Below are 14,579 nucleotides of genomic sequence, written 5' to 3' on the forward strand. Positions count from 1 at the left end.
CTTTGTACAAGAAAAACTTGAAACCCAGGTGATTTTACTAATGAAATCTATCATGATTTTTTTTTACATCTTTATTGAAGTATAATTGCTTTACAATGTTGTGTTAGTTTCTGCTGTATAACAAAGTGAATCAGCTATACATATACATATATCCCCATATCCCCTCCCTCATGCATCTCCCACCCTCCCTATCCCACCCCTCTAGGTGGTCACAAAGCACCGAACTGATCTCCCTGTGCTATGCAGCTGCTTCCCACCAGACATCATGATTTAAGGAAGAAATACTACCAATTCAACACAAACTATTTCAAAAATAGAAGAGGATAATTTTTCCCAACTCATTTTATAAAGCAAGCATAATCCCAATACCAAATACTGACAAAGACATAATAAAAGAAAACTACAGACAATATTTCTCATGAGATAGATTTAAAATTCTTAACAAAACATTAGAAAAATAATCCAGTTATACAGTTTAAAAGAAAATACATCATGACTAAGTGAGGTTTTCAAGAAATGCAAGGTTGGCTTAACACTGGAAAATTATTCAGTGAAATTAAAGAATAAAGAGAGAAAACTATATGATCATCTCAGTAGATGCATAAAAAATTTTTGACAAAAGTCAACAACCATTCATGAAAAAACTGAGAAAGTTAGGAATAGAAGGAACTTCCTCAAACTGCTCAAAGACTTCTCTGAAAATCTATAACCAATATAGTACTTAATGATATTTCTTCCTAAGATCAGAAACAAGTCAAAGACATCCACTTTCACCATTTTACTGGAGGTTCTAGCCAATGTAATAAGATTAAAAAAAAAAAAAAAGAAGAAAGAAATTAAAGGTATACAGGTAAAAGGCACAAAGAAAGAAAGTAAAATTGTCATTCTTTGCAGATGACATGATTGTTTATGTAGAAAACCTTACGGAATAGAGAAAACAACTATGAGGACTAAAGAGTGAATTTAGCAGGGTGAACATACAAAAATTAATTCTATTTCTATATATTAGCAATAAACAATTAGGAAACAAAAATTTTAAAATACCATTTGCAATAATATCAAAAATGTCAAATACTGAGAAAAAATCTAATAAAAGATATACAATTCCTGTACAATAGAAACTATAAAACATTGTTATGATAAATTAAAGAAGACCAAACAAAATGGAGAGACACAATATGTTTATGAATTTGAAGACTAAATGTTGTTAAGACATTTGTTCTCCCCAGATTTATTTATGGATTTAATATAATCCTTATTAAAATTCCAGCAGGCTTTTTTTAGAGAAATTGACAAGCTGAGTCTAAAACCAATATGGGAATGCCAAAAGAATTTTTAAAAAGAATAAAGTTAGAAGACGTAATATCTGGTTTCAAAACTAAAAACAATGCTAGATGAATCAAGACATTGTGGTATTGACATGAAAATAGGAAAATAGCAATAGAACAGAATCCAGAAATAGACCCACACATAAAGAGTTAATTGATTTTTGACCAAAAGTGACAAGATAATTCAATGAATAAAGGAAGACTTAACAAATGGACCTGGAATAACAGGGTAACTATATGAAAATAAAAATAACTTTGACTTCTATCTCACTCCATACAATAAGATCAGTTTGAGATGGATCATAAAACAAAGTATAACCTAAAACAATAAAGTTTCTAGTAGAAATCATGAAATAATATCTTTGCAATGTTTAGGTAGGTAAAAAATACTTAGAAAGGATGAAAAAAGCATCAACTATTAAAAATGATAATTAGCTTTTGCCAAATAAAAATGTTTTGCATATCAAAACACACAATTAAGAAAATAAATAGGAAAGCCAGTTACATATATTTGACAAAGGGTTCTTTCCAGTATATATAAAGAACTCCTCCAAATCAATAATAAGACAAAGGATCTAATTTTTTAGAATGGGCAAGAGATTGGAGCAGCCATTTCACAAAAGAAGGTACATGTATAACCAAGAAGCACATGAAATGTTTTTCAACATCATTAGTCATCATGATATGCAAATTACAACTACAATGTTTACACTCATTAAAATGTCTAAAATCTAAAGTATGACAATACCAAAAGTTGATGGGGATGTGGAGAAACTGGAACTCTCAAACATTGCTGTTAGAAACAGAGAATGGTACAACCACTGTGTAGAACAGTTTGTCAGTTTTTTACAAAATTAACTTCTACATCTATCTTATGACTCAGAAATCTCATACTCAGTATTTCTCAAAAGAAATGAAAACATATATCTACAAAGAGATTTGTACAAGAATATTCAGAGGAGCTTTATTCATAACAGCCCCAAACTAGAAATAGGCCAAATGTTGATCAACAGGAAAATGAATAAACATATTGTGGTATATTCATAAATTGGAATAATAATCAGAAATAAAGGGAAAAAAGTACTGATGATGCAACAACACGGATGAACCTTAAGACTTCCAGTTATGCTATGTGAAAGAAGCTAACCAAAAAGTATACACTGTATGATTCTATTTATATGAAGTCCAAAAATGGGCAAAATTCATCCATGGTGAAAAAAATACATGAATAGCAGTTATTGCTTGTTTGGTGCATTCAATTGTCATCATGTATTCAATTGTCAAAATCATTGAACAAAGGGACTTCCCTGGTGGTGCAGTGGTTAAGAATCCACCTGCCAATGCAGGGGACACAGGTTCGGTTCCTGGTTGGGGAAGATCCCACATGCCGCGGAGCAACTAAGCCCGTGAGCCACAACTACTGAGCCCGCGCAGCCCAGGTGCTCTAGAGCCTTCACGCTGCAACTACGGAAGCCCACACGCCTAGAGCCCGTGCTCCGCAACAAGAAAAGCCACTGCAGTGAGAAGCCCACGCACCGCAACGAAGAGTAGCCCCTGCACTGCAACTAGAGAGAAAGCCTTGCACAGCAACAAAGACCCAACACAGCCAAAAAAAAAAAAAAAAAAAAAAAAAAAAATCATTGAACCAAATATTTAATACTTTTTGATGGGTTATACATAAATTATACCTCAATTTTTAAAAAACAACTACATCTGGTGGGTATCAACTACATAAATAACTGCATAGGGTAAAGTTCGTTCATCCAACAAATATTATCAATAACTTATTACGTGCCAAGCTCCATGCTAACCTCTGGGAATATCAGGGTCTATTAGACATGATTCCAGCACTGAAGAATGCATGGATTTGGGGTCGGGGGGTGGGGAGAGTCAAACAATTTCAAAATGTTGGGACAACATACAGCCATTGATTAGGGCTGTATATGAGGGCAGAGAGGAGTGAGAAGATATTACAGAATAGGAGAATGGTCTCTTGCCTGATCTTGGTGACTGAATCATTGCTTGAGAGAGTGAGATGTTGCCTTTTATTTTTGGCCTCTGGGACTTGAGGTGTTATCTTAACAGGTGTAAGGACTCAACATAACAGTTCCCTAAACCCTAGGAGCAAACTCCTTTTTGTAGGTGGACAATGGAGAGACTTCCCTTTCATCTTGAGGATAAACAGAAAAGGGCCAAACACTTCCTGAATACTAGGTTTAGAGGGAAGCAGCTCTCTTGAGCCAGGGTCCCTATGCCACGCTGCAGAGCAGCCCACAAAACACCCCAGAGGATGTGGCTTACTGGCCACTCCTCTTGGGTCATAACAGCCCTGCCAAAGAATGTAGGGCCCCAAGAAAGAATGTTCTGAAAGCCATTTAAGAGCCTTCCAGGAAAGCCACAGCTGGCAATCCACCACTTGCAATGTGTGTGGGTGGGCTACTGCTTCTCCTTCTCTTCCCTGCCATCTCCGAGCTCCCACTAAATCCCAGGTCTGCTCCAAAGGAGGTGCAGGGCCAGGTACAATTTGCTTGCTGGTGATGTAGAGGACAAGGCACCTGAAAGTCTCTAAGGACAGCACTGGGGAGCCTGCCACTGAGTGCCTTCAGATCTCCCTTCAAAAGCTCCATTAGGACTGTGGGTGTGACTCTCCACAGATGGGCCACCCAGAGAGAGGTGGCTGTGGTGGAAGCTCCAACACGTCACTTCCAACCACAGCTGTATTAGTTTCCTATTGCTGCTATGACAAATTACATCAAACTCAGAGGCTTAAAACAACGTCAATTTGTTGTCTACAGTTCTGGAGGTCACAAGTCTAAAGTGAATCCATGGGGCTGCATTCTTTCTGGAGGCTCCAGGGGAGACCCCGTATCCTTGTCCTTTCAGCTTTCAAAGGCAGCCTACATTTTTTGGTTCATGGCCGCCTTCCTCCATCTTCAAAGCTAGCATCTTTGGGGCTTCCCTGGTGGTGCAGTGGTAAGAATCCGCCTGCCAATGCAGGGGACATGGGTTCGAGCCCTGGTCCGGGAAGATCCCACATGCCACGGAGCAACTAAGCCCATGCACCACAACTACTGAGCCTGCGCTCTAGAGCCCACAAGCCACAACTACTGAGCCCGTGTGCCACAACTACGGAGCCCACGCGCCTAGAGCCCATGCTCCGCAACAAGAGAAGCCACCACAATGAGAAGCCCGCGCACCGCAACAAAGAGTAGCCACCGCTCTCGGCAACTAGAGAAAGCCCGCGCAGAGCAACGAAGACCCAGTGCAGCCAAAAATAAATAAATTAAAAACAAAAAAGCTAGCATCTTCAAATCTCTTTCTCTCTGTCCATCTGCTTCTGTCATCACATCACCTTCTCTCTGACTTGGACTCCTTCTGCACATGGCTTATAAAGACCCATGTGTTTGCATCAAGCCCCTTGGTAACGCAGGATAATCTCCCCATCTCAAATCCTTAATTCGATCACATCTGCAAAGCCGCTTTTGCCATATAAGGTAACATTCACAGGTTCCAAGGATTAGAATGTGGACATCTTTAGAGGATCAGATATAGAGATAGGGAGAGAGATAATTTTATATAGATATATGTGTATTAGACTGATAAATGATTATATATGTATGTGTGTATATATAATCATCTATATGTGTGTGTATATATATATGTAATCATCTATCAGTCTAAATCTCCAAAGCCAGTGCTCTTTACCCCACTGTCTCCCATTTCTGGTCCATGTTTCAACAAGAAACTCAGACTATGAATTCTTGTGTGTAACAGCTTCAACCTAATTTTTTTTTTTCTCTAGTTAGGGCTAACCACATTTGTGGTTGGGAAGACTAGGAATGGGTTAATTCCCAGTTGGCTGCATCTACAGAAAGCACAAAAAATGATCTATTTCTCCCTGTAAATAAAACTGTTTTTTGCTTATCCATAGTGTCTTGTTTCTTTTCTTGCTTTACCTTCCTCAGGGTTTTCACTTTTCTTTACTGTTCTCAACCTCAACGGAGGATGCCCTTCCAAGCAGAACCATTCACCAACCTAAAATCTTACCTTCATTTTTGGAATCTGTGTGTCCAAGTAACCCGTCACAAATTATTCAAACATCCTGAAAAGTGAAATCTGGAAACACCACAGCAAAGGAAACAAAAGTAGGAGCTGAAAAGTATAAATACATCAAACCATGGTTTAAAAATAAAATAAAATAGAAATCAGTATTCCATGAAACAAAAGTGAATGAAGATTTATTTTAACAATATCACCTGGACAGCACCCATTCTCAGTATTCTTCAGTGAGGTTTATTGTTAAATATTTTAATGTGCGTATTAAATCAGAATCATTACATTTTTAGAAGACAGAATCCCTTTCTCAGAGACAATCCTTAAATGGCAATAGCGATCTGTTTGTGAGTCTGTCTCCATGATAGTTAATATTGCTCTGTTGAGCCTCTTGTTGAGGACAAGAATGAAATATGTTCCTAATTTTTATATGCCTCTGACATTGCCAAATCGTGTGCTTTGGGGATTCTGGCTCATACTGTATAGATTTTTTTTTATTACTGCCTTCTCAACAAAAGGTTCCTGAGTATTTATGGATAAGCATGACCATTTTAAAATCTGGATCATGAATGATTTCAAATGAAGTTGGGAAAAGCAGAGCAGGAGAGGCAGGAAGGTAATGAATCAGGTGTTGGGACGTAAAGCCCAAGATGTTATCCTGTACCAGGTAAGTACACCAACATAAGCCCTGCTGAGTACCCCCTGGTGTCTGACGGGGACCTCCTGCCCCCCTTACCCCCAGCCTTGCCTCACTTGGACCTTCCTCCTCTCCACCTTCCAGGCCAAGGACGAAAGCAGGACCACACCATAGGTTTGTGTCAAAAATAGTAAAAACGGTTTATTATGAATCATCATAATTGAGAAATAGGTTCTTAAGATTTTGATCGTAAATAATACTTCATTGCTTGAAATAGACTTAATCATCAGAGGATTGGGTAATAAACGAACATTTTTAAGATTTTAAAAGGAATGTCTATGTCGTTTCAAGATTATCAGAGGCTGTTCATCCTCATAAAATACTATTTTTACTTGAATCTTTTGATATTGATCTCCCTATAACATGTTTGCATTCCACCAATGTGTTTTATTCTGAAGTCAGAATTATTGTTTCAAAATGCAAATCTGATCTGATCTTCCCTCTAAACTGGTCAGGATTCCTGACACATGCTCACATCGCCTGGTGGTCCACAGTGTCTGGCATAGAGGAGACATGTGAGAAATATTTTAGCACTAGAAAGTAAGCAAACAAACTTCTTCATTGATGCAGATTTATCACTAACAAGTCAAACACAGGGCTGTGGTTTTTAGCCCTGTGAGTGAATTGGGGCGGGGTCAAAGAGTGAAGATTTCCCTGAGGTAACTATGAAAGAATGTTAGAGGAATTCAAAGGTAGATTTGGATTTGTGTAGAGGTTATCTGAGGTGAAAGTCACTCCCTGAACTTGGAATGACCCGGGAAAATATTGAAGGCAGGAGGAGGGGGAAGTCTTTGGCTGCTATCAGCATAAGAGTTTGTTTGGACTAAGCAAAGCAGTTAAGGGAAGGGGAAGCAGAAGCAACCAATATGTGATAAGTTTTTCATGTATTTCAAATCTTACTCCCAAAGGTCTTAAAGAACTCTTACAAAGATGCATACAATACAGTGAAATAAAATATACTCAAATAAATGAGGAAAACAATTTATATGAATGAGATTTGCAAAGAGTCTCTGCAGTAAAGTTATAAGCCTTTAGCCATTACTTTAATTTGGAAATACGGAAAATATTTCACTGACTTCTAAAGAAACTGTCTACAAATTGTATGGGAGTCCATATTAATAGATACCATTTACGTAAAAATGGTAAGTAATCTATGTTTGAATGTGCTTTAAAAGTATGGAAATGATCTGGAAGGATACACACCAGGTATAACTGTGGGTATTTCTGGAGAGAGAGAGATGGGGTGAGAATTGGGATGTGAAAAGGCTTTTATTTTTTGCCTTATATATGACTGAACTTTTTACAATTAGCTTACACTCATGTATGACATTTGTAATTTAAAATAATAATGGTGATAATAATAATAAAGGCCCTACAAAGAAATCAATAGCATTCAATACTAGACATTGAGAGAGATTCTATTATATACGCACCTATTCATTCACTGAGATCAAATAACAACAACATTCAGAGCACTTCTCAGTGTTCAGAATGTTTACATCTATTATTGTATAGCTGCCTCCCAACAGCCCTCTGAAACAGGCAGGGCCGGGCAAGGCAGACCCCATTTTATTATCCCCACTTGAAGAATGAAGAAGCAGAGGCGGGGAGCAGAACCAGGCAACGAGTCCTGGTCATGAGATGAAGAGCAGCAGAGTTGACAAAGGAACCCAGGCCTTCCGATTCTTTCCCTGTATGCTTCTTTCCTTTTGTCTTTGGTTCACAGTGTGAATGGAAGTCTTAGCATTTTCAAGCTGAAATAAGGAAAAATCTTTTGACTGCTGCATTTGATCGCTCATAAAAATGTTTCATTGTAAACTGTCCTATAACTTCTGAATTATGCCACATAAATGGTTTGCGCGTTTCTCATTATTGCAGAAGAGGAAAATTTACTGCTTTCATTTAAAGTCTGAGCACTCTCTAAAGAAAAGCTGCAGTAGCCAAACATCTTTATTATACTCTTGCCCTCAGAGCTAATGTCTTGAAAAAGCCTATTGGGTGCAGACAACAGTGTTCAGAGGAAGGCGTTTCTTGATTCAGAGACTTAAGCTGACAAAGTATGTAGCCGCCTTACTGATAATCTGAATAAATCATATTTCAGTTTATTTGCCTCCTTAATAGTCTCTGACAGCTACCTGTACCTTCTAGATACATGCCTAGCTGTCTGCATTACATGTATCTTCTGGTGCCTTAGTCAGTCAAGGCACGGAGTATATCCTTTCTTCTCCCTGTGGTAGCTTGTCTGCAAACCTAACTACAACAATCCCTCCCATTCCTGCACCTGCACGCCGCCGTCACTTCCATCTAGAGGTGGAATCTATTTTCCCTCCCTTTGAGCTGGGCTGGCCTTGTGACTTGCTTTGATCAACAGAATGTGATAGAAGTGATACCTTGCCAGTTCCAGGCTTTGGCCTCAGGAGCTGGCCGTTCTATCTTTGGCCTCTTGGTTCCAGCCACTATTTAAGAAACTCAGACTAAAGTACTGAATGATTGAAACCCCATCGAGAGAAGTCCCGGAAGATGTCAGGCCACATTGGATGGAGCTCCCACTGAGTGCAGCCGTGTCAGTGACCCCAACCAACATCATATGTAGCAGAAGGACCACCCAACTGAGCCCAATCAACCCACGGGATAAAGAGAAATAATAAATTATTGTTGTTTTAAGCTCTAAGTCTTGAGGTAGTTTGTTACACAGCAATAGAGAAGAAAAACATGAAACATGCTCTTTTTTCACCCCCTGCCTCCCCCTGACCAACTTAGTACATCCCTGACCTTCTCTTATGCTTGTTTTCTGTACGATCATTTCCTTCTTTTTTTTTTTAGTATTTACTTATTTGGCTGCATTGGGTCTCAGTTGCAGCATGCGGGATCTTTTGTTGTGGTGTGCGGGCTTTTCTCTCTCTCTAGTTGTGGCGCGTGGGCTCTAGAGTGTGCGGTCTTAGTTGCCCCACAGCCTGTGGGATCTTAGTTCCCTGACCAGCGATCGAACCTATGTCCCCTGCATTGGAAGGCAGATCCTTAACCACCGGACCACCAGTGAAGTCCTTGTACCATCATTTCTATTTGAGGAAAAGGGAACGTTCTTCTCAAGTCCTTACTCTGAGCTGCACACTGTGTGAGCCTTTGGCAACACAGGGATGACTAGAGCATAGGCCCTGCTTCATGTGACCCTTACATCAGTGGAGGAGACATGTGCAAAAAAGTAAACCTTCTCACTCACACTTGCCCCTCCCAGCCTGTGACCCCACAATTCTCCTCTGGGTTAACTCTAAAGTCTGTTTTCAGAGTCTCTGAGACTCACACAAGTGGGAGGTAGAGAGAGAAGCCAAGCTCATGCAAAAATGATACATTTTATCTCCATCAGATAGAGGGGTATCTTGTTATTAGGAACCTAATATGTAAAAATTAAATCTTACAAAACGTAAGTAAAGGAATAATTATTCACTTCATAAAATTGGATCTTTCATTTATAAATAAATTCCTTTAAATTACCTGTTACCTACTTTATAAGACACTGGGTGGTATATGGGGAAGAATTTTGAACTGGACAACAGGAAACATGGACACAAATACTAACTCTATTCCCTAGTGATTATAATTTAGGAAAATCACTGAAATTTTCTATCTCTTTATTTTAAAATATCAGGAAGTTTGACTCAATGATTTCTAAGGTGCTTTCCAGGCCAACAGTCTCTGGTTACGAGGGGGTTTAAAGAAATTGGTATGAAGCACATTAAAAGGATTATACACGAGGATCAAGTGGTGTTTATCCCAGGAATGAAAGGATTCTTCAATATATGCAAATCAATCAATGTGATAAACTGTATTAACAAATAGAAGGAGAAAAACCATATGATCACCTCAATAGATGCAGAAAAAGCTTTCGACAAAATTCAACACCAATTTATGATAAAGACTCCCCAGAAAGTAGGCATAGAGGGAACTTACCTCAACATAATAAAGGCCATATATGACAAACCCACAGCCAACATTGTTCTCAATGGTGAAAAACTGAAACCATTTCCACTAAGATCAGGAACAAGACAAGGTTGCCCACTCTCACCACTATTATTCAACATAGTTTTGGAAGTTTTAGCCACAGCAATCAGAAAATAAAAAGAATCCAAATTGGAAAACAAGAAGTAAAACTGTCACTGTTTGCAGATGACATGATACTATACATAGAGAATCCTAAAAATGCCACCAGAAAACTACTAGAGCTAATCAATGCATTTGGTAAAGTTGCAGGACACAAAATTAATGCACAGAAACCTCTTGCATTCCTATACACTAATGATGAAAAATCTGAAAGAGAAATCAAGGAAACACTCTCATTTACCATTGCAACAAAAAGAATAAAATACCTAGGAATAAACCTACCTAAGGAGACAAAAGACCTGTATGCAGAAAACTATAAGACACTGATGAAAGAAATTAAACATGATACAAACAGAGGGAGAGATATACCATGTTCTTGGATTGGAAGAATGAATACTGTGAAAATGATTATACTACCCAGAGCAATCTACAGATTCAATGCAATCCCTATCAAGCTACCAAAGGCATTTTTCACAGAACTAGAACAAAAAATTTCACAATTTGTATGGAAACACAGAGATCCCAAATAGCCAAAGCAGTCTTGAGAAAGAAAAACAGAACTGGAGGAATCAGGCTCCCAGACTTCAGACTATACTACAAAGCTACAGCAATCAAGACAGTATGGTACTGGCACAAAAACAGAAAGATAGATCAATGGAACAGGATAGAAAGCCCAGATATAAGCCCACGCACATATGGTCATTTTATCTTTGATAAAGGAGGCAAGAATATACAATGGAGAAAAGACAGCCTCTTCAATAAGTGGTGCTGGGAAAACTGGACAGCTACATGTAAAAGACTGAAATTAGAACACTCCCTAACACCATACACAAAAATAAACTCAAAATGGATTAAAGACCTAAATGTAAGGTCAGACACTATAAAACTCTTAGAGGAAAACATAGGCAAAACACTCCATGACATAAATCACAGCAAGATCCTTTTTGACCCAGCTCCTAGAGAAATGGAAATAAAAACAAAAATAAACAAATGGGACCTAATGAAACTTCAAAGCTTTTGCACAGCAGAGGAAACCATAAACAAGATGAAACGACAACCCTCAGAATGGGAGAAAATATTTGCCAACAAAGCAACCAACAAAGGATTAATCTCCAAAATTTACAAGCAGCTCATGCAGCTCAATATCAAAAAAACAAACAACCCAATCCAAAAATGGGCAGAAAACCTAAATAGACATTTCTCCAAAGAAGATATACAGATTGCCAGCAAACACATGATAGGATGTTCAACATCACTAATCATTAGAGAAATGCAAATCAAAACTACAATGAGGTATCACCTCACACCTGTCAGAATGGCCATCATCAAAAAATCTACAAACAATAAATGCTGGAGACAGTGTGGAGAAAAGGGAACACTCTTGCACTGTTGGTGGGAATGTAAATTGATACAGCCACTATGGAGAACAGTATGGAGGTTCCTTAAAAAACTAAAAATAGAATTACCATATGACCCAGCAATCCCACTACTGGGCATAGACCCTGAGAAAAACCATAATTCAAAAAGAGTCATATACCACAATGTTCATTGCAGCTCTATTTACAATAGCCAGGACATGGAATCAACTTAAGTGTCCATCGACAGATGAATGGATAAAGAAGATGTGGCACATATATACAATGGAATATTACTCAGCCATAAAAAGAAAAGAAATTGAGTTAGTTGTAGCGAGGTGGATGGACCTAGAGACTGTCATACAGAGTGAAGTAAGTCAGAAAGAGAAAAACATATACTGTATGCTACCACATATATATGGAATCAAAGAAAGAAAATGGTTCTGAAGAACCTAGGAGCAGGACAAGAATAAAGATGCAGACATAGAGAATGGACTTGAGCACACGGGGAGTGGGAAGGGTAAGGTGGGACGAAATGAGAGAGCGGCATGGACATATATACACTACCAAATGTAAAATAGATAGCTAGTGGGAAGCAGCCGAATAGCACAGGGAGATCAGCTCCCTGATCTTTGTGCTTTGTGTCCACCTAGAGGGGTGGGATAGGGAGGGTGGGAGGGATACGCAAGAGGGAGGAGATATGTGGATGTATGTATAGGTATAGTTGATTCACCTTGTTCTACAGCAGAAACTAACACACCGTTGTAAAGCAATTATACTCCAGTAAAGATGTTTTAAAAAAAAAAAGAAAGAAATTGGTATGAGAGAGGGAGAAAGTATTACCATAAAATGTTAAGCTCCATGGACAAATTGAAGCTAAATTGTAATGTAAAGCATCCCCGGGATGAAACCAAATCCAGGGGAAAGCAGGACGATATCTCTTGAGGCCAACCCCCCTATGATTCACTCCTTCATTCTGAAAAGAGGCAGAGACAGAAAATGAGGATTTGAAGAGCAGGCTTGAGATTGAGATGAAGGGCTTGGATCCAGGAAGCAGAGGACCTAGAAGCAAGCAGAACTGCGTGCCATTAAGCGTATCATCATAATCGCTCATTAATGGAAATGTGACCATTTCCATGCCCAAGCTAGTAAGGGCTGAACACAACGGAGTTTGAACTTTCTCCATAGACAGTGGAAGATGATGAAGATTGTTTTGAGTAGAGGATAATGACTCTCAAACCAGGATTTCTGCCCCATCCCTGGCCCTTTCCATGCAGCCAGCCATGTACCCAAGCACCATGCAGAAGAACGTGTTGAAACTAGCTGGCCAACAGTGCCTGTTCCAGGTGGTAGTCTACGCTTTATTCTTCACCGTGGCCTACCAGGCCTTCTGAATCTAGTCCCCATACTCCAGCTTTCTTTTTTTTTTTTTTTTTTAATTTTCTCATACTATAGATATCTTTTTTTAAAATAAATTTATTTATTTATTATTTATTTTTGGCGGCATTGGGTGTTGCTGCACACGGGCTTTCTCTAGTCAGGGCGAGCGGGGCTACTCTACATTGCAGTGCATGGGCTTCTCACTGCGGTGGCTTCTCTTGTTGCAGAGCATGGGCTCTGGGCACACAGGCTTCAGCAGTTGTGGCTTGCAGGCCCTAGAGCACAGGCTCAGTAGTTGTGGCACTTGGGCTTAGTTGTGGCACTTGGGCTTAGTTGCTCCGTGACCTGTGGGATCTTCCTGGACCAGGGATCGAACCCTTGTCCCCTGCATTGGCAGGCGGATTCTTAACCACTGCGCCACCAGGGTAGTCTCTCACTCCAGCTTTCAATAGCTGCCTTGTCTGTCTTCATTTTGGAGATTGACCTGGATACCTTTCTCTAGTCCCTGCTTCCTCCTAGACTTTTACTCTTGCATAGGACTTGATGACAGTATCATGGTAGCTTTGGCTGAGATGGTTTCTCTGTTAGACTCAGATCCCCAGGACCCACACAAGCAAGGCTGTTTCACAGGAGAGAATGATTTAGATATACAAATTGTGTGAAAGAAGAATAATTCAGTTCAGGAGAGGCCAATGGAGATCACTGGTTTTTATTTTTGTGTTTTTTTGTTTTTCAGAAGGAGGCTGTGGGTTTGTCACTCTAGGCTCAGAAACATGGGAGAGGAGATTGAAGATGGGTCTGAAGTGGACAAGCCAGTCCATAAAGGCAAGTCTGTGCCGGTCAGTAAGAATCACTGTTTTGAAGTCTAAGATGGAAGGTGAATATTCAAGCAGAGGTAGAACTGGTCATCAGTAGAGGTTGATTAGGCAGTTGGGGGTCAGAGAAATCTAGCACCTGGTATTAGAAAGCCTGGGATTTAGGGACAGGAAATCCTGGCACTAAAGGAAGGAGGATAAAGCAAAAACATAGCCATAAAGGAACTACTTTTTAAACATATATAGCTTTTACATCTTTCAAATCATTTTCACATGTATGGTTACCTTTGTCTTGACCAAAAACCTGTGGGATAAATAGAGCAATGGTTATTATTCCCATTTGACAGATGAGGTTGAAGCCAGATTGTTGAAGTCTCTGAAAGACAGGAAGAAACTCTGAGACTTTGACGGAAGGGCTATAGGAGGTCATCGTGAGGGGTAAGCATGGGAGAAGCTTTGTAAGAAGATTCACCCCTTAAATGCCTGATGCCTTGGATCTTCCTAACACATCACTCCTGTGCTAAAATGGCTTTCTATTTTGGCGCATTTATCTGTTGTTGAACTTTTTAATTAGTCAAATGCCCAGCTGCAATATCCACATCAAGAAGCACTCCAGCAAAAATCAGAAGGTTTGAGAGGTCATTAGAAGTTGAAATGTATCAGGAAAAAGCATCTCTCCTAGAAACTCATTTTACTCCTGCAAATGACTTCAAAAATCATTTCTGGGTAACAAAGTGGGAGTCAGATTAGTTTCACTTATGTGGTTGTTAGCATTTGTTTTCTTGACCTCTCTATTTTCCCCCCACTTTGTCTCCATTACCAATGTAGAAGAAAATTTGAAATATTCTGACTA

At 39.2% G+C, this 14,579-nt stretch overlaps 1 long non-coding RNA gene across 1 annotated transcript in view; it reads left to right on the forward strand.

Annotated features, from left to right (window-relative positions):
- LOC132598251 (uncharacterized) overlaps nt 1–14,579 on the forward strand; it is a 46,741-nt gene that overhangs the window by 5,687 nt on the left and 26,475 nt on the right. The window contains exon 2 of the long non-coding RNA XR_011377914.1: nt 13,648–13,736. This is a non-coding gene — a long non-coding RNA (uncharacterized lncRNA). The remainder of the gene's footprint in view (nt 1–13,647; nt 13,737–14,579) is intronic.

Source organism: Globicephala melas, chromosome 12, assembly GCF_963455315.2.
Source record: "Globicephala melas chromosome 12, mGloMel1.2, whole genome shotgun sequence".
Taxonomy (NCBI): Eukaryota; Metazoa; Chordata; class Mammalia; order Artiodactyla; family Delphinidae; genus Globicephala; species Globicephala melas.